The following is a 22,859-nucleotide window of genomic DNA, read 5'->3' on the forward strand; positions in this document are numbered from 1 at the left end:
GATTTATGCGTTCATTTTATTAACATTTTCGGGAAAATATTATGGATCCCAAATTCTGATATTTCACAGAATATTGTGCTGTAAATTCATAACATACTACTAAACGAATGACATAAATACTTCTTTATTTACATTAAAAATTTAATGGAATTATATTGTTTAAAATAAAATAATTTCTAAACAGCGTCGCCCTGATCCTTCCTCAACTCAGACCACTTCAGACTCACAGAGTACTTTTAGTTACACTTGAAAATCAGACCGCTTTAAGCGCTTTCAGTGGGTGGACGTATCGCAGCTCAACGCGAAAGCTATGCTTACTTACTTACGTAATTATGAGAAACAAAAGTACTCCACTTCACCCGTTTTTTTTAAACCGAACGTACAGCCGGTGTTAGTGAAACTTGGAAACGATATTTTGTTGGAATGATAATTTAATGCGACAGTCATTCTGGATTTTAAAAATTTAACCAAATTCATTCTGATCAATCGATTAAATTGAATACAATCGATATGTATTTAAAATTGATTTGTTTATATTATATTCACATAAAAACAGCAATTAATAAAAAATATACGATATAACAGTCTTCATCTCAGACATTAAAACGCGAAAGTTACGCCTTATAAAGAGTGGAAATCAAATTGATTAAAATAGGTACTTAGGTATATTTGGTGACTTTTATGATTTGCGTATAGCCTCTAAGGAAAATGAGTTAAGAACATTCTATTTTTAAAACCATTCTCACTCTACAGCTTGGTATATTATAAATACCATTAAAATATTTCAACATGAATTAGTACGATAATACGATATGACAATTAGTGTTTCAATTATTAGTTCGTTTTAATGAAAAGCGGGGAAACTTCACTATTATATATTACGGTAAATAAATAATTGAAAATAGTCCTGTTTAGATTACTCACTCAAAATCACTAATCAATCAAACAATACCGCATTGTTATATTGTGAATTGCTAGTTAAAAGCTTTTGATAATAATATATATATATATATATATATATATATATATATATATATATATATATATATATATATAATCAATCAAACAATACCGCATTGTTATATTGTGAATTGCTAGTTAAAAGCTTTTGATAATAATATATATATATATATATATATATATAATCAATCAAACAATACCGCATTGTTATATTGTGAATTGCTAGTTAAAAGCTTTTGATAATAATATATATATATATATATATATATATATATATATATATATATATATAATCAATCAAACAATACCGCATTGTTATATTGTGAATTGCTAGTTAAAAGCTTTTGATAATAATATATATATATATATATATATATATATATATATATATATAATCAATCAAACAATACCGCATTGTTATATTGTGAATTGCTAGTTAAAAGCTTTTGATAATAATATATATATATATATATATATATATATATATAATCAATCAAACAATACCGCATTGTTATATTGTGAATTGCTAGTTAAAAGCTTTTGATAATAATATATATATATATATATATATATATATATATAATCAATCAAACAATACCGCATTGTTATATTGTGAATTGCTAGTTAAAAGCTTTTGATAATAATATATATATATATATATATATATATATATATATATATATATATATATATATATATATATATATATATATATATATATATATATATATATATATATATAATCAATCAAACAATACCGCATTGTTATATTGTGAATTGCTAGTTAAAAGCTTTTGATAATAATATATATATATATATATATATATATATATAATCAATCAAACAATACCGCATTGTTATATTGTGAATTGCTAGTTAAAATCTTTTGATAATAATATATATATATATATATATATATATATATATATATATATAATCAATCAAACAATACCGCAATGTTATATTGTGAATTGCTAGTTAAAAGCTTTTGATAATAATATATATATATATATATATATATATATATATAATCAATCAAACAATACCGCATTGTTATATTGTGAATTGCTAGTTAAAAGCTTTTGATAATAATATATATATATATATATATATATATATATATAATCAATCAAACAATACCGCATTGTTATATTGTGAATTGCTAGTTAAAAGCTTTTGATAATAATATATATATATATATATATATATATATATAATCAATCAAACAATACCGCATTGTTATATTGTGAATTGCTAGTTAAAAGCTTTTGATAATAATATATATATATATATATATATATATATATAATCAATCAAACAATACCGCATTGTTATATTGTGAATTGCTAGTTAAAAGCTTTTGATAATAATATATATATATATATATATATATATATATAATCAATCAAACAATACCGCATTGTTATATTGTGAATTGCTAGTTAAAAGCTTTTGATAATAATATATATATATATATATATATATATATATATATATATATATATATATATATATATAATCAATCAAACAATACCGCATTGTTATATTGTGAATTGCTAGTTAAAAGCTTTTGATAATAATATATATATATATATATATATATATATATATATATATAATCAATCAAACAATACCGCATTGTTATATTGTGAATTGCTAGTTAAAAGCTTTTGATAATAATATATATATATATATATATATATATATATATATATCAATCAAACAATACCGCATTGTTATATTGTGAATTGCTAGTTAAAAGCTTTTGATAATAATATATATATATATATATATATATATATATATAATCAATCAAACAATACCGCATTGTTATATTGTGAATTGCTAGTTAAAAGCTTTTGATAATAATATATATATATATATATATATATATATATATAATCAATCAAACAATACCGCATTGTTATATTGTGAATTGCTAGTTAAAAGCTTTTGATAATAATATATATATATATATATATATATATATATATATATATATATAAAGATGACCTCAAAATATTGTTTAATTATTACGTATGTTTCGATGTCTATAGACTGATAGAATCATGATAATTATTGATTACAAAAAGAGACTATTTGTACGGGTAGTGGACGAATAAATTATATTTATTCATAAATGTATTTTTATTTTGTTTTATAATTTTTTTTTAATGACCAAATATGTCGCAGGTCACGGACGAGTAAAAAAAGAAGGACTCCGCGCCGTGATATTAGCAAGTGAAGCACCTTTATGCTAGTGTGTGTGCAGTTACGGGGGATACCATTTACACAATTTTTTCTCCCTTAAATAATCATATATGGCCCGAAATACTTTTATAGTATCGTTTTTATACCTTATCACAACGCACGACGGCATTTTTAAAATATTTTATTCCGACGCAAACTGATCTGTCACAAGATGGCAAATCTCATAATGGCGGCCGATCGGCTTGCATTTGTGTAAGTGTGTGCGTCGGGCTATGTATTTACTCGTTTAACGGCTCTTTTTGGTGCTTACTGTTATGTAAGGCGACACAGAGTCCTTCTTTTCTTGCTCGTCCGTGTCGCACGTATATTATCTGTTATTTACTAGTTATATTATAATTAACCGGTAGATTGTCAATCGACTTCATTTTTAACAATTTAACGGAATGGTTTTAGTGACATTGTAATGTCACGGGTACACAATAGTGATAATTATGTTTTGACAATTATACTGGTCGTTAGTTTATGAGGAAGTCGCTGATTGGCCTGTTCTTGTATTTATTGTAAAGTTTTTTTTAGTTATACATCAGTGTAATTCACTGATTGTTAACTAATTGAATCGGCTCTAGCTCACTAACGTTGTAGCTCCCAAAAACCAATTTACACTGTTAATCACATCGCACGGGCCGAGCGTAGCGTGCCGCGGCTGCGGCCGACGAGTGCCAGAACCAAATTTGCCCTTGTTCACTGGTAGGTCCCAAAAACAAATTAAAATAATAATAAATTATTTGTCCAGTACCCATATTAATAATTATAAATTGTTCGTACGGTAACCGTATTACTAGACTCAGGCTTGATTATATTTTTTACTAATCTAAACTATTGTTATATTAACAAACCTAGGAATTCTCTTGTGTATCAACGGCACGTTTATAAAATTCTCAGTGGTTAAACGCCTGGGCAATGCCTTATCCGCTATTTTATACTTTGTTTATCAGACCATATAAAAAGGTATGTACGTAAAGAGAAGGAACTAAAAGTAGTTCCTGTTAAAATATTCGATTCAGCTTAAAGAAGCTGAATCGAATATTTTAACAGACAAACAAATTTAACATGTGCGATTTTTTTAACTAGCTTTATTGAATTTTATATAACTGTGCGGATACGATCAAGTCTATCCAGTAAATTAATAAAATTCAGTATTGAGTTGCTGAAATTCTAATATTAAGATTTTTTAATTATAGTATTAGAGATACCTAGATAAAATCATCAGCCATTACAATTCCGTTAAAAGTTACGTTTTATTAAAAGAATTGAGGAACGAGACAGTGTTTCATAAAGTTGGATTGAAACGAATTGTTCAAAAGCGCACTCACTCCAAAATCAAATATCGTACAAAATTAAATCCTTGGCCTCCAACGGATGGAACAAAAAACTCGGAACACTCGATACCGGCGATAATACCCTCAGGCAGTTTGTGAGTCGTCACAAAATGTACACAATGCTCTACCCTGTTTCAGCACCCCCTTGGGGGCCGCCCAGTTGGACGCTGTAAAGGCTAAAGCACTAGTTACACACCCAACTTCGATCACCATAGGTCTCAGGGATCCCTATACCGAGTTACCAAATAACAACATATGCTTAAAACAGTGAAATATAAAACGTACTACTGAAAACCTCCCCTAAAAAGCCCATAAATTAATACATTAGTAGCCAAATAATACGCATGACTTCTTCTCACCGATTTATTAAATTAAGGAAGAGTGATATTAAGTGTAGCTTACCTGATGGAATGTAGACAAGCCAACTGCCCAAAGACATGAGCAATACTAGAATTCAAAAACAAGAGTCAAGGTGATCCGTTATCACATAAACGAGTCGACGTAATATCGCTGGTGATATCGCTATAATATCTGAAACCCCTAGTTACTTAGAAGATATAATGCAGATATTTGAACCTAATCAACCACCAACCCACTTGAACACTATAACCAAGAAAGTGCAAAGACGGCTTTAAAATATATGCACGTAAGAAAAATATCGAAACAACATTAACTCACGAAAACGAGTATCTTTCAACTACTTTCACAACAAATACTAAGTAACTAAAAGGGTACCAATAAGGTGCAATAGATTTGGACCATTAAAAGAAATCTTAAAAGGCAATTCCAATGTAAAAGTTAAAAAAAACCTAATGGACACTATAGTCCTACAATGCGTATTGTACAGCAAAACGTGGAAATTTAGAGAAAAGTTAAAGCAGAAAATTAAACAAATAAATTTTCAATTAAAACAAACAAAGAACAAGCAATTGGTAAAGAATGAAATGAAATTGTAAGGATTGCGATATCTTAAGCCCGTACCTATAGCTTTTTATCCAGGCAATAATCTTGCAAGTGAATAGAGTTGCTTTAAGATATAATGTTTCAATTGGCCCAAGCGTTGCTATTGGACACTGTTGCCCTTGATTCTAGCACTTCAAAATAGTAGTAAATATATTGTATTAAAATATGGAAATAGGACGCTCATTGAACACCTCTCTTAGAATCTGAGAATCTCTTATTTAGTTGCACTGAATTTCATACCATTAGATAATATCACAAAACGAAGAATGATTAAAGCTAAATCAATTAATGTCACTTTTTACCCACAGTGAGTTAAGTATATTAACAAAAAATCGCAGAGTTACTTAGCGCAATACAAAGTACGAGACAAAGAAACTACTCGTACATAGTTCATGATTGCGGTTGAGGAAATTGTTGTCAGATATATAAAATAACCATAATCGATCACCTCTGAGACCAGCCAAAATTTAAACTTTACAAGCCATCAATATCTTAGGCCCTTCTTACAGGAAAATGAAAGGCATAATAACTCCAGCGTCTCCGACACATATGGAAGGTTTTCTGCACTTTCTTAAGGAGTAACGAGTAGCTTGTTTGGTGACAACAGGCGGATTCCATTTTACTCCGCATCGTAATTTTAACTATCACTACATTGTCGACTTTCATTTCATTATATTGGCCTCCACGGCCCGCTTGAAAAGATTAGGAGCTACCAGCATAGATGAGTTTTTAGGACAGCCGACTCCACCTGGATGGACCTTACTTCAGGGCGTAAATACGCAAAAATATGTTTGGTTGAACGTAAAACCCAAATACCTTAAAACGGTTGATTTCGTTATATGGGTTTTGGAAGCTGTAGGAAATAGTTGTGACCTGAATCTAGAATCATCTTAAAACCCCCTCAGCGCATTTGATACTCCTATTCTTAAGCTTAACATACTTGACTTTGACCTAGATATACTAACGAGGTTTTGAATCTGATCTATTGAACTGGTATGGTCGGCCTCTAACTTGGGAATATCTGATTGGAAAACGTTCGAGAAATACTACACTGCGAATGCCGTATCGCATGATTTTGCTTTACATTGAGGATTTATCAGTTATAATTGTGTATGAAACATACTACTCAGATGATGTGCTTCAAGAACCTATTAATTGGTTGATAACTGAGAGCTGATTTTGATAACATTAAAAAAGCTACATTTTCTAAAAGCAAACAAATTATTAAAATGTTGTTTTTTAGATATTTTTTTTGAGTTTCTTTTTGTCAAAATGAATAAATCTAAGAAAAAATGCAACGCAGGCCGCGAAATTGTGACGTTTATGGCAATACTGGTAATGAAGGGTAAGAGTAGCATAAGATTGTTACAGCGTTTTAAGTCCAAAAATTTCGATAGCAAAAATGCACCTCGCTCTAGTCACCCTGTTATGAATAAAATCTTAAATGATTTAGTCTAGATAGAGTCTCTTGCTGTTAGACAACAACAACAAAATATGCCAGGTTTAACATTTTAGTGTGTGTAACAAGCTTCGTCATACACTCGCGATTTTTATGACACTTGTTAGTGGGCGTGCATTGCTCAAAATAGAGGGTAACTCTAAACCCATATTTTCTCGATGTTTCTCACAGCTGTCATAGTCTATCTAGACGTATAAATGATCTAAGGATAAAATGGACGACATTCGAAAATGTGCAGCAAGATAAATAGCTGAATATATGGAAATTATCCACAAAACCGTTAGGACTCATTCGAAAAAAGTTCGGTGTACAAAAGAGAATGTAGATATTTGGGTACCACATCAGCGCACTTTAATTATTATTTATTGAAAAAAATATAAATATTATTACATATTAATGAACTCACGAAACTTTAAAGAGACGTAATAAAACCGAAATGTTTAAAAGAGATTAAAAACTGCTGAATAAAGTGGATCTTTTACGACAAGAAATTCCCAGGAAGGCCGAGGATGAAAGCTGGTGAGGCTTCACAGACTGGCAAAACCTAGGTTAACTTACAATAGTTGTGGTTATGGTGGAATTGCAAGGGCATTCATTGTTCATTATGGGCTCTTACCACCGCGCCGAACCATCGAATCTCTGCTGCTTTTCTTATAGAATGCGAGGAACCTTTTTCCCCAACAAATTGAACCCAAGCAAGCGAAAATCACTTCTCAATCAAAATAAATCCACTTACAAGTTAGTTATTTAACAATTAACTCAAACAAACATTTTATTACATCCAAATATATAAGATCTAAATTCGACCACTACCATTAAAACAAGAATTTATTTAATGTTTATTTTAAGTATCTCAAAATGTAAACATAGCTATTGACATTCATCAGTTAAAACGAGGACAAACTCCGTTCTAAAAAGTATGTTCACCTTTTAAATTAATTCCGCTAGAAAAACAGAATGTCATGACAATTCATTCACCAAAACACAACGCAAATCCTCGACAAATGCATGAATACGCTCGAGGCTATATTCGTCAATACGGCGTAGCAAATTTATTTTTCACATGCAATTCATAGATTAGATTAGATTATATAGATAGAATTAAAACAAAAGTTATGATCACCACGACATTATGGCAAGAGTTAATTCAATTCAGTCAAGAATTAAGGATGCATTTAGTGCTGACGTCGGTCAAGCGAAGCAATAACAATGAAAACATATGAAAGTGCTAATAGATCGCTACGCGCTACGTGCGTAGAGCTACGTCGCGCTAACGAAATTCGTGAGTTGGGCTCGTCGGTCAGGCGTACGTCGGTCAGGCGTACGTCGGTCAGGCGTACGTCGGTCCGCTGACGCGATATGGCCATAATATACTGTAATCACTGCTGTCAGCTTGCTGTCCGTTGAACACAAAACGTTACATGGTTAGCGCAAACGGATACGCGCCACGCTCGACCAACGGTCAGCGCTGACGTCGGTCGAGCATAAACAGCCTTAAAATTGAAATCTTTGATGCATTTCATTGTGAAGCATAGCGGGTTTATAAATATAGGGCTAGTAAAAACAGGGCTTACCTAAGACGGGAAGAGAAGACCAAATTGTCAAAGTTGATGAAGTAATATTATTTAAGTTGGATTCAACGCAAACTTAGTATTATACTCGTTTTAGTGATGATATAAATTTTTATTGAATCTTGGAAAAAATTGATTTTTAAATATATTATTCAGTATATTATTTAACTCAATGAGCAAATTTTGGTCATATTTTACATTTATTTTTGAATTTGAGTATGTATTGGAACCGGCTCTAATGATTTGGATTAAAATTACTACTACACAGGGTTTTCAATAAAATAGCAAAACGTAAAGCAATTGATACAGATTTTTGCTAAAATATTTGTACACGTCATATTAAACATTACATATATTTGTAAACTATTTGTTTTTTATTAATTCCGTACTTTTTTTATAAATTTTTTTAGAAAATTCTACTGTGCTGCTACACCTGACATGTACATTAGCTGTATTAGTGTAGTATGTGTAACATATACATAAAACACCGACACATACATATATTGTATATATAATGGTGTCATGACTTGAGCTCAAAAAATAACCAAAACATTCACAAGCTTGCAACTAAGATGAATCACAGTTGAAAATCATTTATTCCCTGTTATTATAATAGCCACCATAATGGACAGGAATATTAAACATCTATTAGAGAAAAGGTCATAAGTCGATTGGCGTTTTAATGCGGTTTTCATTTTATTATCAGAATCGATACTTCGCTGAATAAAATATCAATGTTATATTGTTATTATCATAAACTATAAATGGAAGAGAATAAAAGTAAGTTGTAATCCTTTTGTTCACGGTATTGCAATACGTTTGGAGTATGGTTCTGTTATTGGAGTAATTCTCGTATAGGTGAGATGAAGTCTGTGAAGTATCTGCGAGTTGAACTTTCAGGTTTCTCTCAGTAAATCTCTCAAGTACCTTAAGTTAACTTAAGCCGATTTTCGGCGCCTATAATAGTTACATACAATATACAAATATACAATACATATATAAGAAATATCCACATTCACTCAATTTCACATATTAAACATAGATAATATTATGACTGAGAAAAATTGTTTAGCGATATAGGTATATATATTAACACAGGTTTAGACAAATTATCTTGCGCCAAACTAGACATAGCCCGTACTATGGGCACAAGACAATGATATATTTATTACAATATACTTATTGAAACATACACAAATATTTAAAAAGATCCATGATTCGGAAACAAACATCCATATTCATTATATAAATGTTTGCACCAATCGGTATTCGAACCCGGGACCTCTCGCTCAGTATTTAGGGTCACTTACCACTGGGCTATGTGGGTAGGCAAGATGTATAAATATATATATTTATAAAGGTGAGTTGAAAAGGACTACTTTTTGATCTAATAAACGCACAAAACTCATTGCACAAAAAATGAAAAAAGTTTAAATCAAATCACGAAATACAATTTCTGGCGACATGTTGATTTTGACTCATCTACAGAAGTAAATCCATAAAAAAATCTGACAACAAATATTGAAAATCTACATTTATCCGGAATAATCTAGATACAAGCAAAATACAATCAATGCACGTTCAAACAATGTGTTTATCCGGCCTCTGGCTTTGGCAGTGAAATGCCCCGGTATAATTAATTGTACCGGACGCAGCCGTGGGACCTTGAAATGATAATCAAATTGGTAGAACAATATTAATAATCCATAATGTTACAGTTTTAAATTGCAGTTTGATGAGAATGTAATTTTAAATTTCCTCTATGCCACCTCGAATACTTTAATATCTATCTAATATCCCTATTGTTTCGATGTAGAGTCCGCAGTGGTCGCGGAATGGATGAAATGGATTTAAAAAAAATTAAGTAAAAAACTTCCTTTCGCTCGTTGGGTTTTTTTGAGATAAGAAAAACCCATTTAAATATGGAAAAACTCGCGACAAAATTACTGTTACCGACACTTTTGAACTATGAATATAAGTTCGTACATATATTGTGTATTTACGTACATGGATACACATGCATGTTTGCATTTTTTGAGATGGGAAAAAATCATTGAATTTGCGACGCTTGTACCATTATCAAAAACACTTCCTTTAGAAGTATTTCCTGTACAATACTACTTTGACAATAAAACTTTGAAGACAATACCAATATAATGACACCGAATAATTAAAATAACGGACTTAAAATGATTTCGAATTCGTTGAAAGTCAACGAATTAAATTAAAAATTCTATGAAACTGTATCCATGCAGAGTTAATGTTTCGCAGCGCCCATCCCGTATTTTAAAAATTATTTCAATTTAGTTCTCCAATAAGAGTATGAGAATTGTTTATCGTATATCGGTATTCGGTAAAAGTAGAACTGGTGAGAAAAACGTACATGAAACTCAACGGCCACTCTTTTCAATCAAATAGAGAATTTTACAATGGCTGTAATATAATACATAACACATAAGTTTGTAAGGTACTGCACACAATATATGAATCGTGTTTAAAGATTATCAAATATTTCATAAAGAATAAACTGAATAAATATATTTTATCGTATATTGGATGCATCATCAACCTTTACTACAAACAAAACCAAACCTAATGATAGATACCTAACCATAGTGGGCCCATCGTTAGTATTGATGTGCTAAAAATATTAACACTCAACAACTCTTACAACCTTACATCAAAATCGTATCCGTGTATGTATTAAAGCTCGTGTTTTGTTTGATCCGATGAGAGTGCTCTCGGATACCAAATTTGCAATCGGTAGCGCCTCACGTAAAGGGCATTAATGCATCTTTTATGTCGTGAAATACGTGGATCCACACTATTTAAAGTCATCTCAAGCAAATTTTGCAACGAAAACATTGTTCTTTTTAAGTTTTAATGAAAAACCTTATGTGCATTTTGAGATTGATTTGCAGATGTTTGTAATTGCAAATATTCAACATGTTTGTAGCGCCCTTCAATGCGAATGTGTTCTCAAAATAATTCTGTTTCTCTTTTTGTTATTCTAGAGATCAAATACAGCTCTACTGTTGTCAATTAAATATTTTGATACTAAAAGCTTGATGTTATACCTTATAATGCAATGATACAAAGTTAACCGTTATTGGATTTAGTTTATAAACAGATTTTTTTTAAACATTAGCCTTTTATAAATATAAAACTTATGAACACACCTTTAAGTAAGTTTGAAAACTATGAAAATATCTAAAGCAAAGTTCTAATAAATCGGCTTTCATAAAAGTATTCTGTTATAATATTATAACGAGACGGGGAGTAGGCACGCCTCTTGGTAGCATAATTAATTAAAATGAGATGAAACAGATCAGAGGTGAAAACTGCAAGTTTTGGCTTATGAGCATTAGTTTATGATCCTAAAGTTCCGAAGACCAGAATTACAATAATTTACGAAACACTAAGTGATGCACTGATATTAATTAGTTATTATTATTTCATCAATCTCATCGCAAAAATGAAAATATATTTAACAAACAAAGACAAAGAAAATTAAATTATTCCATATGTGGAATTTCCTGAATGCATCTTACGTTGACGCACCACAATAGCCCGCTACATTAAGTTAATTATTTACTGGAACACTAACCAAATAATGTATACCTTTACGATTTTAGCTTGCTATAAAATATTACATTACTATATAATATGTTAAGAAACTTTAGGTACCTGAGATGCCACTAGGATTTTATTTATTATTTACATTAAGTACCTATTAAACAAGCGTTAATACTACGCTATATTAAAACTATTGAATGAAAAATAATCGAAAATGCTTATTGGTTCAGTCTCACCGGCAAAATAAAGTTATTTTTTATCTTTTTGCTTTCAACGTATAACATCATTGGCACGAGGTGATTATAAATATTGTTATGATGATAAAATGTGCTTCATAATAGCGATATAAATACGTGGAAGTACGTTCCATTAAAATCACACTGTGAAGGAACCATCCAGACAAAAGGGATGATAGTTTAGATTCTGGCGTGTGGTACGATGGTAAAATTGATTGATGATGCATCGTTTTTGAGTTAGTTGTTGGTATTGCGCCTCCTGATTGGCATATTATACGAGGCAAAATTATACATTGGCAAAATTTGTCTCGTTTTGTCAATTTGGAATTATGATGTGCGTGTAAACTTAATTTCTACCTGGTTACGTAATCTCTTACTTACATTTAAATCCATAATGGCCGCCGCGGAAAATTATCATTGAATAAATAATATTGATATCGTTTACAAGATTTTTGAAAAACAAACTCAAATGTCAAAAAATAAACATATGGATAATTTATAAAACTGTACAAATTTTATAAAATATCAGCGTACCAAGGTGCGAGGTGCTATGCCTATATGCCGTACATAATTTTCCGGGGAATGGCCCTGTCCTCACCAAGCCTCTGTAATGCCAGAGGTCGGATTAATACATTGTTCGAGCTCGCATTGATTGTATCTTGCATGTATTTTGAGTTGTTAGGATAATTAAACGTGAAAGGCAACCCTCTAAAATAATTAATATAAACTACTTCAATACATGAACCTTTAAAAAGTGTTAATTACATCAAAATCAATTCAATTTCTTTTAGTAGATAATATTTGAAATATTTTTCTTTATAAGTATGGCAGTTTTATTAAATCTAAATATAGTTTATTTGAAGCGAGTAACTACACAATTTTGCATGATATTAAGTTCATGTGCATATTATTGTGTATATGTAACAATATATTATATGTAATATATATATATATATATATATATATATTGTATTACACAGGATATTACAACATTTTGGCTTAAGTTTACTTAAAGCACTTGGGAGATTTACTGACTGAAACCTGAAAGTTTAACTGTCAGATACTTCACAGACTTCATCTGCTCGGAAATCACTTCAATCACACAATCATACTCGTAAATTATATCCTGTGATTATAACGAAGCACAAATGGAAACCTCAACAATATCGTCTTTAACAAATATTGAAACATGCCTTTATTTATTTTCTTTCATGTCCCCAAAATTGGATTATTGATTTATAAACTTAATTTTTGTAGGCTTCAAATGGCTTCAATTTTTTTTTTTTAATTTCATGTGAGCATAATATGCAAGAAAGTTATGATGTAATTTTATTTTATTTAGCATAAAAAATTTCGAGCTTGTTAAAGAGTAATTTTATAATTATTATGTTGCATCATTGATATCTGGTTGTATTTGTGTGTTAATCTGAACTTTGGTGAATTCGCCGGAGAGATAATAACGCTGTCATTGGAAATTTGATGAGTTTATTTATATCATATTAATGTAATGTTATTATCAACTATAAACTATATTTTAAATCATATCTTTGATTGCGTCAATGTCTTCTTGCTACGAGGTACTAATGGGGCATAGAAGGAGGGTGTTAAGGATAACATTATTAACATTTAAATTAAATATAATCTAAGTTATGTAAGATGATTCTAATATTATTATAATCAAAAATAACCTTATACGAATAATTTTATATAATTTTATTAAGGGTTAAATTGAACTCGATTAAGCTTAACTTAATTAAGTTGAGTGATAGTCCTGTTAGTTGCATTTATCGTATATTTAATTAATTAAAGACAATTCATTTGTATCGGGAGTTTTATCCTTGGATAATCGGCTTTAATTTTATTAGGAAAGAGAGTGCAAACTCGCTGCAAAGATCGTTCTAAAAGTGTGTACATACACTGCAGCTATATAGTAGCATGTCTCGAAACGATCATAGTGAATAATGTAAATGGACAACAAATGTGCTACGGAGTTTCTTGTACGTTCTCTTACGTGTTTCTGCTTTTTATAAGCATACTACAATTCAAAAGTACTAAGCTTAAGCCAACTTGAATAAGAATACTTCTTACTTTATAACATGTAAGTAGTACAAATATATCCAGGTCTTTTGTTCCATTAGACTATTTTACAAGTTGAACGATGTAAATACCCGCATCACCGATTCGATAAGTTTGCGATTGCAAACCATATCGAGACTATCTGCCCGTATGCTGAGATTCGAGGTATGCTTGGTATATGACAAAATTGAAAATTTCAATCAAAATATCCGACATTTCTCACGATTATGTTTTTCTTTTCCACTGACTGGAAATGCACTGAAAATAGTATAGGACTGAAAATAGTATATTTATCCCATTTTTTACATAATATGCAACAAGAGAATAAAGAAAGATATACAAATAAAGAAAACCAAAGACTAATTAGATAATAACCTGTCTACAATTGGAAGGAGTTTTTTTTATTTGAATGTCCATGGAATAGACGTCAATATTACGAACGTAAAATAAAACAATATATGGAGTATAGTTGTAAAGAGTTCAACGAAATAAAATGTATAGATTAAAAACGAATAGTTGGATTTGAATGACATACGTTGTCTGTCTCTGCATATATTAAAACGAAAGGTTGAAATGAAAAGGCATTCGATACCGTGCTGACATGCACCATGCCTCTTCAAAATTCAAATAATATTAACAACCCCTATGAAACACTTATGATGCATCAAAATAATACGGTTATTGGTCGGGCATACCTGTCAATTAATATGCCTTTGAGGAGAATAAATGAATTAAATTGATCAAGGAATAATAGGACTGGAAGCCCGAGCATAACATCACCATTGTTACACAGATGCATGGATATAAAATTATTTTTCATATTAATGTCGGTACAAGAAGAGAATTATTATTTAAAGCTAGAAATTAATTAAATATGTCAAACCCCTTGAACTTTTTTAACCGTATCACTGAAGCACGTTTGTTTATTTGTCCGTGATTGTTAGATATGTGAACGGAAAGAGAATCCTCTAATATGTAGTTATTATATACCAACCGTTTAGATCTCACACAAGTTTAAAAGAGAACTTAAGACTCACTTTAACGAGCTATTAATCAGCCGGAACGCGTTCCAAGAAGCCGTGAAAGAAAGAGGCCGCTGAGGAAATCTGGTCTGACTTCGTCAACAATGTTTCAATTAAATGGAAAATTAAAATCTTTTCATTTTTATATCATACTAGCTGACCCGGCAAACGTTGTTTTGCCATATAAAGTATAATTCACGCAATAGTTTTATAAGTAATAAAATATTGCCTATATTATAGCCTGTACATCATTTTGTTCTATTGTCAAAAAATAGGTTTTTGATTTTACACCTTGTGTTACAAAATAGCAATTTTATTACGGATCCCTTATTTTGAAAAAATAAATAAATATAGCCTATAGCCTTCCTCGATAAATGGACTACCCAACACTGAAAGAATCATTCAAATCGGACCAGTAGTACCAGAGATTAGCGCGTTCAAACAAACAAACAAACAAACACTGCAGCTTTATAATATTAGTATAGATTATTTGAGCTGTTGAGTGTTTTTATTATGTTAATACTTAAGCACTGAAAAAAGGAACAATTGGAGAAGCTGCTATAAAAATCTGGTGTGACTGCTTCTAAAATGTTTCAAATAAATGGAAAATTATAAGCTTTTCATTTTTATCTAATATCTTACTCGGGGTGAGCTTATGCTAAGCACTGAACAGAGTAGCCATTGAAAAAGCTGCTATGGAATACTTTGTAATAGTAATACTAAAAAACCGAAAAATTAAAATTTCATCGAAATTCCCACGAAACACACTTATCGGAGGTGGAGATATGTCCCTCGGGTTCTAACTATACAGATATACATAATTTGTAAGATTTCACGGCAAGACTAACGGTGAAAATTTATCATTATTGTTATACTACAAATATGATAAATTGCAAATATATATAGGAGCTTTTAATCAATATTACGTCACCTCGACTATCGCGAAATATCTCAATGAACATATAAATTTATTATTAATGTAAACTAAAAAGCTTACTCAAAAGCTCACTGATATGATCGACCTCAAATTAATTAAATGATACTCAGACAATTGAGAGATTATACAAATTCCGGGTAATTTGAAACTCGAAACCCTATAACATTGGTATGTATTTATGATGCATATTATAATGTAACAAAAAGATCTCAATATAATAATTATGAATTCAAACACAGCCACCCTAAGAATCTTAGAAACGATATTCATACTATGATAATAAAATTTAAATGAACGGGCTGAGAATTGTGTATTGAACTTTCCGCTTCAGATAGTTGTGAGTTCAAAAGTAAGATAACTAACTATAATCAGCGACGATGTTAATAATATGGATGCACACTGATAGTAAACGAAACATATGCTTGTCTGACTGAAAGATCCGGTCAAGTCTCTAAAATATGATCGAGGGAGACGATGGCTCGTCCATACGTCACGCTCGTTAACTGGCGTCTTTGGTGGTGGCTAGTTTATGATCAACGAGAACTCTGTTGTAAAATTTAATTTATAATTTTAGTCTTCATTATTTAGACGACTGGCCTACTTAGTTAATAGTCAGGCCATTAAGCTATGGGTCTTACTTTCGAACCTCGGTAGGTGCAAATGTTTGCCTGGATTTATAACATAACACACACAAATTTACACACACAAACACAAATGGAAAAATGCGATAAAAAAAGCACTATCAAGATTCAGCCAGATAATATTATGACTATATTGCTGGAATCACAGCCTGGGAGTCTACAAACAGTTATGCAACTGAAGTGCTAAAGGACGCATTCTAGAAAGAAAAATAGCCCAAATAATAATAAATGGTTAGCCGGTATAGATTACCAGACCGAGTATGACATACGGGGTCCCTGGCATCCGGACCCCACGATACGAAATAGAATTTTTTTTTTCCTCAGAAAAAAGAAACACACCTATAATTTTAATTTGTGCTTTTTGCAAATCTTCTCCATAAAGTTCTATCTTCACCGAAGTGGCGGTTATTGGTAAAATGTTATAACTTTTGAAATTCATAAGTGTTATTTTATGACTTCAGAGAATACATCAATTTTAATATGATTTACTTCGAGTGCAAGTCAATATGATTTAGATCGGAACATTCAAGGTTAATAATACTATTATGTACTTTAAGCAGAAGCTATCCAAGAACGGAAGAAATGTTTAAGATATGAAAAATTCTTTAGGCACGTACGTACACGCACCAAACTCACAAACTGAAATAGAAATTACACGAAAATCAGATAAAATATATACACACGGACATCAGACACCACGATAAATATTTTGTATGAATAATTTTTCGATACCTGCTCTATTGGAACTTAAATATCTTTGTCGCACTCATATGACATTTGACAGAAATCCGAAAATCGATGCAATATTATTAGTTCCCTATTTTAGAAACCACAAGCCTCTAGAAGTTTCTAAATACGATGCAAATATTGTGGGATCAATTGTTATTATTTACTAAAATTAACGTTGAAAACACAATTGATTTAATTTTGTAAAATTGACATTTTGATATTGACATATTCGTTTGATTGCGTATCTAATGGTTAATTTATAAATAGGCTGATAAAATTATTTCATTTTTAGTATTTTAATTACATAATTTTATACAATTGAAAACTAAGAACTTGTATTATTTTGAAATTTCATAATGTTTTAGAAACAATTAATTTATTTATTTCAATTCATTTTTAAGACTTTTTCTCAATAATTTATTATTCAAATAAACGAATTATTTCAACAATGCACAGTAAATATACATTTATCTTTTCACTGAATCAATTAAATATCACTTGTAAGAAATACAAAGAACTAATGTTGCACATGATTTAAGTGACACGTACTCCCGAGATATTACATAATAAAAAACCGTCTACCTATAGATATTTATTAATATAATTTTATAATTATTTATTTAACGTGTGCGGTAGTCATGAATATGTCGTTGACGAGAAACAATGAAGAAAAAATGCCCTACGCACTAAAGAAATTTTCACTTCAAAAACACTTATTTATTACACACGTATTTCTTAAAAACACATAACACCTAACACTTAAAAAAATGTCCTGTTGAAATTTTCACACACACAGTCCTACGAATGAAATTGTTTTAATTTACTTTTATTATTTTGCAATGAACAAATTAAATATTTGTTAAGAATCACCACGAGCCACCACAAAATACCACCGGACCTTTTATTGTTAAGCAAATTTATATATATATATATATTATTTTGTAATATTTTTATAGATAACATCAATTTTGAAATTAATTTATTTTTTATATTTATAAAATATACATTATATTATTATACTAGACAGTTTTTTTATAAATATGTTTATTTCAAGTATTCATCATTAACAAAAAGAATAAATTACTATTATTTTCAATATAAATTTTTTAATAAAGATTATGAAGTAATTTTTGGAATAATCTATTCAAAAATCTTGTTTTTATTTCACGTACTTGAATTAATTCTTACTATTATTATATACTTTTTATTTTTTAACACTCTTTTGCGGAAAATTTTTTTTAATTTCATGAAATCACGTTAAAAACAGACTAATTGCTTGACAAATAAAATTAAAAAGACGTTATTCTTAAATATGAACCAATAAAATCATCTAAATTTAGATATAAAGATAAAATTTACGTAGAAAATATAATAATTGCTACAGTTTTAAGAAAATTAAATATTAATTCTGGACGCATTTATAAGTTGATTAATAATTTAATACAATATGCAATGAATCTATCATTGAATTGTTTAAAATATAAAATTTTTACAATAAAATTAGAGTACTTACCTGCGAAAAATATTAAATAATGTTACGAGTTTTCCGCGCGAACTTTAGCGAAGCTCAACCGCCCAACATGCAGTGCGATACCTAATGGCATAGTGAATCTTGAGTCCTTGTATATGTAATTATTTACTGCTGCTCCAGTTCAACGTGGGATGCGTTGCCGTGCGTTGGATGCTTCATTCCACTGATCAAACTATATGACGGGGTGTTTTACGTAGACGATTTGATCGTATTACAATTGGTTTTGAAAAAAATAAATAAAATTTAGTTTAAATTTAAATTAGAACATCTGAGTGCTTGTCACTTTATCATAATATTTTTATGATAACTAAATATGATGAGTATTTGAACAGTTAGAATACTCTCCAATAATCAATAAAATTTAAAAACTTCAGGCTTATTATGAATGCGAATCACATAATGGTAAGTGACTACTGCTTTTAACTTCTCTTTTACAACACCAGAATATTAACAATGGCTGCTTTAACAGCCCGGAATGGCTTTGCTTAGTAAGATATTTATGATATCATGCATTAAAGTTTTTCTGAAATAAGAAAATATTGAAATATCCTTGTAGAAACTTGAGCAATGGGGTGCATCTTGCATCGCACCATAAGCTCGAGAGAACTGTTTTATCATGATTACTGACTATGACTGCTACGGCCTTTAACACGATTTTTTTAAGTCCAAGAAGGTCGCCGGGCAAAAGTACAAATTAAATAATTTCGATATCGTTTCCGATGCTCTTAGACTTGCAGAAAACGTATTTGGGAAGATTTTTGAAATTCAAAATAGCCGCAAAACTATGATATCAACAATATGAATATCGTTCCCAAAATTCTCGAGGTAGTCGAGTACGACGAGGGTATTATTTTTGTAATGCAAAATGGCTGCCACAAAAAAGAATAAATTAAACAATATGGATATAGTTTCCAATGATGTTAGGGTTGCAGAGCACAAATTTGATATTCTTTTTGAAATTCAAGATGACTGCCACGCAAAAGTATGAATTAAACAATATGGATATAGTTTCAAATTATCTTAATTAAACAATATGGATATAGTTTCCGATGATCTTAGTGTTGCAGGGAACGGATTTGGGATTTTATTTTTGAAATCCAAATGGTTCTCACGCAAAAGTATGAATTAAACAAAATGGATTTCGTTTCCTATGTTGTTAGGGTTGCAGAGCACGAATTTGGTATTATTTTTGGAATCCAAGATGGCTGCCACTCAAATGTATTAAACAATAATACAATTAAACAATATTATGGATATAGTTTACGATGTTCTTAGGGTTGCACAGCAAGAATTTGGTATTATTTTTGAAATGCGTAATGCTGTGCACGAGTGCCATTCGTGATGGCTGGTGAATCCTGTCATTGGGACTTTTATTTTATGTTTAAAATATAAAATTAATGTTTTATTTCATTTTACTTTCATTCGTAAGTTGATAAAATGCTCTAAAATACCTTTACTTATTTATGGTCTATACTCTATTGGCTTTTGTTATGCTTAAGTTACTTTTATTAACTTACGCAAATACGTTTGAGTATTTTTGTTGCTTATTTTGCATACATTGTTAAAGTACAATGTAAAGAGCTGAAATTTTCATGTTGCTTTCATAGAGTGGCAATGAGTTTACTGCAACTTCTTCTCATTGAAGCTCAACTTTTCCGAAGTGAAATCGTAAAACATGTATCTTCAAAGTAAAGAGGATCTCGTATTATTTATTAGTTTCATAATTATTATAACAAACAAATTTATCTGGAAAATGTATGAAATATAATTATATTTTCCCCGTACAAACTGTTCCTGGCTGCCATTTCAGCGAAATAACGTTACGTCAAACACATCAATTAAAATGTTCGGTTCCATAACTGACGACACGTCCGCTTCGCTTTGTTTTAATATTTTGTGAATTTCTGAAAGTTATGAACGTAGTTATTAGTTTTGCCACGGACATAGTTACTCCAGGACCTTTATCTAAGGCAGAACACTTCTATTGTTGTCTTCCTTGATCACTATATAGACAAAAAGTAAAGGATGACAGATTTCAAGTACTTACCACATAAGGAAAATAGAACTTATATTAATATGCAGTAACTAGTAGCCGATTGTTTATCGTAGTTTTATTGTTATTTGTTGTAGTTTACAATAAGCTTAAAAGCGCCGCACACCTTACAATATTCCCCTGTTACAATTTATGCATAAAATAGTTATTGTAGGTTATATACGACCTGTATAGCCGAGTGGTTAGCGATCCTACCTACTAAGCTAGAGGTCCCGGGTTCGAATCCCGGTAGGTGCAAGCATTTATATGATGAATATTAGGATGTTTGTTTCCGAGTCATGGATGTTTAAATGTGTTTATGTATGTTTATATGAATTTATGTATGTTTAAGTAATTATATTGTATTAAATATATCATTGTCTTGTAACCGATAACACAGGCTATATATGCTTAGCTTGGGGCAAGATAATTTGTGTAAAAAGTGTGTCAATATTATATAGGTGTTATAAGTCTGGTGGGGTATAATGGTGATGTTTACGTTATGTATTTGTGTTATATTATAACACATACCGGCTATCAGAGAGACAGGTAGTTTAATTTATTTTAAGGAAATAAAAATATTAATTAAAAATAAATAAAACATTTTATGACTTAAGAATTACAAGCTAGTCACAAGGAACCCTATACCCTAGTACGGTCCAATACCTACAGTGGATACGTATTACTAGGTGATTATGCAATTGAATGTACAAAATAATGTAATTTTCATTACTATCGAACTGCACGACAACATCAAGGACGAAATTAATTTAAGGGGATTCGATTACCACTAACCAGTTCAGCGCATCGGTCAACTAATATAATTATCATGAGCTTGTAATCTTACACGGGAAATAGCATTAAGCCTCTAAGCCTTTCAAAATAGGTTTAATCCCTTTTTGAGGCCAGTGCTAATCAACTTCACAAATGTCAACTTATGATTCGACCAAGATCGTTTCAGAATGACAATATAATCCAAAAAATAGCATATTAAGCATCTAAACGATCAATTTTTGGTAATCGATACAGATAATTGAGAGTGTATTTATTTACTAGGGAACCGATGGAACAAATAAGTTTGTAGGTATTTAAAGGCGAATTTAGTTAATTCTAATTCTATGTAAAAAATGTGATAAGTAACATAATGGCTATACAATAAAATAGCAATTATTTTTTAGAAATTACTACCAGATTTATGTACTTATTGAATTATTAATATAAGTAATATTAGTTATTTTTATGACAACAGTAACTAAAATTTTAATATTAGTAACTGTTTTCTGTGATGGTTAATATTTAAATGTAAATTGTAACTACTTCAGTATTTATTTGACTAAGAATTAAAGGGTAAATAATATATATAAAATGGTTTATGTTATTAATAATCTATGTATAAAAGTAATTTGTGACAAAATTTGTGTAATTGGTAACGTTAGTATATGCTATATAACTATAACTATATTATAGTAATAAGTATATATACATATATAATAAATAGTATTTTTATAGTGATCTAATTGTAGGTAATATACTGTT

Source organism: Leptidea sinapis, chromosome Z (genome assembly GCF_905404315.1).
Source record: "Leptidea sinapis chromosome Z, ilLepSina1.1, whole genome shotgun sequence".
Taxonomy (NCBI): Eukaryota; Metazoa; Arthropoda; class Insecta; order Lepidoptera; family Pieridae; genus Leptidea; species Leptidea sinapis.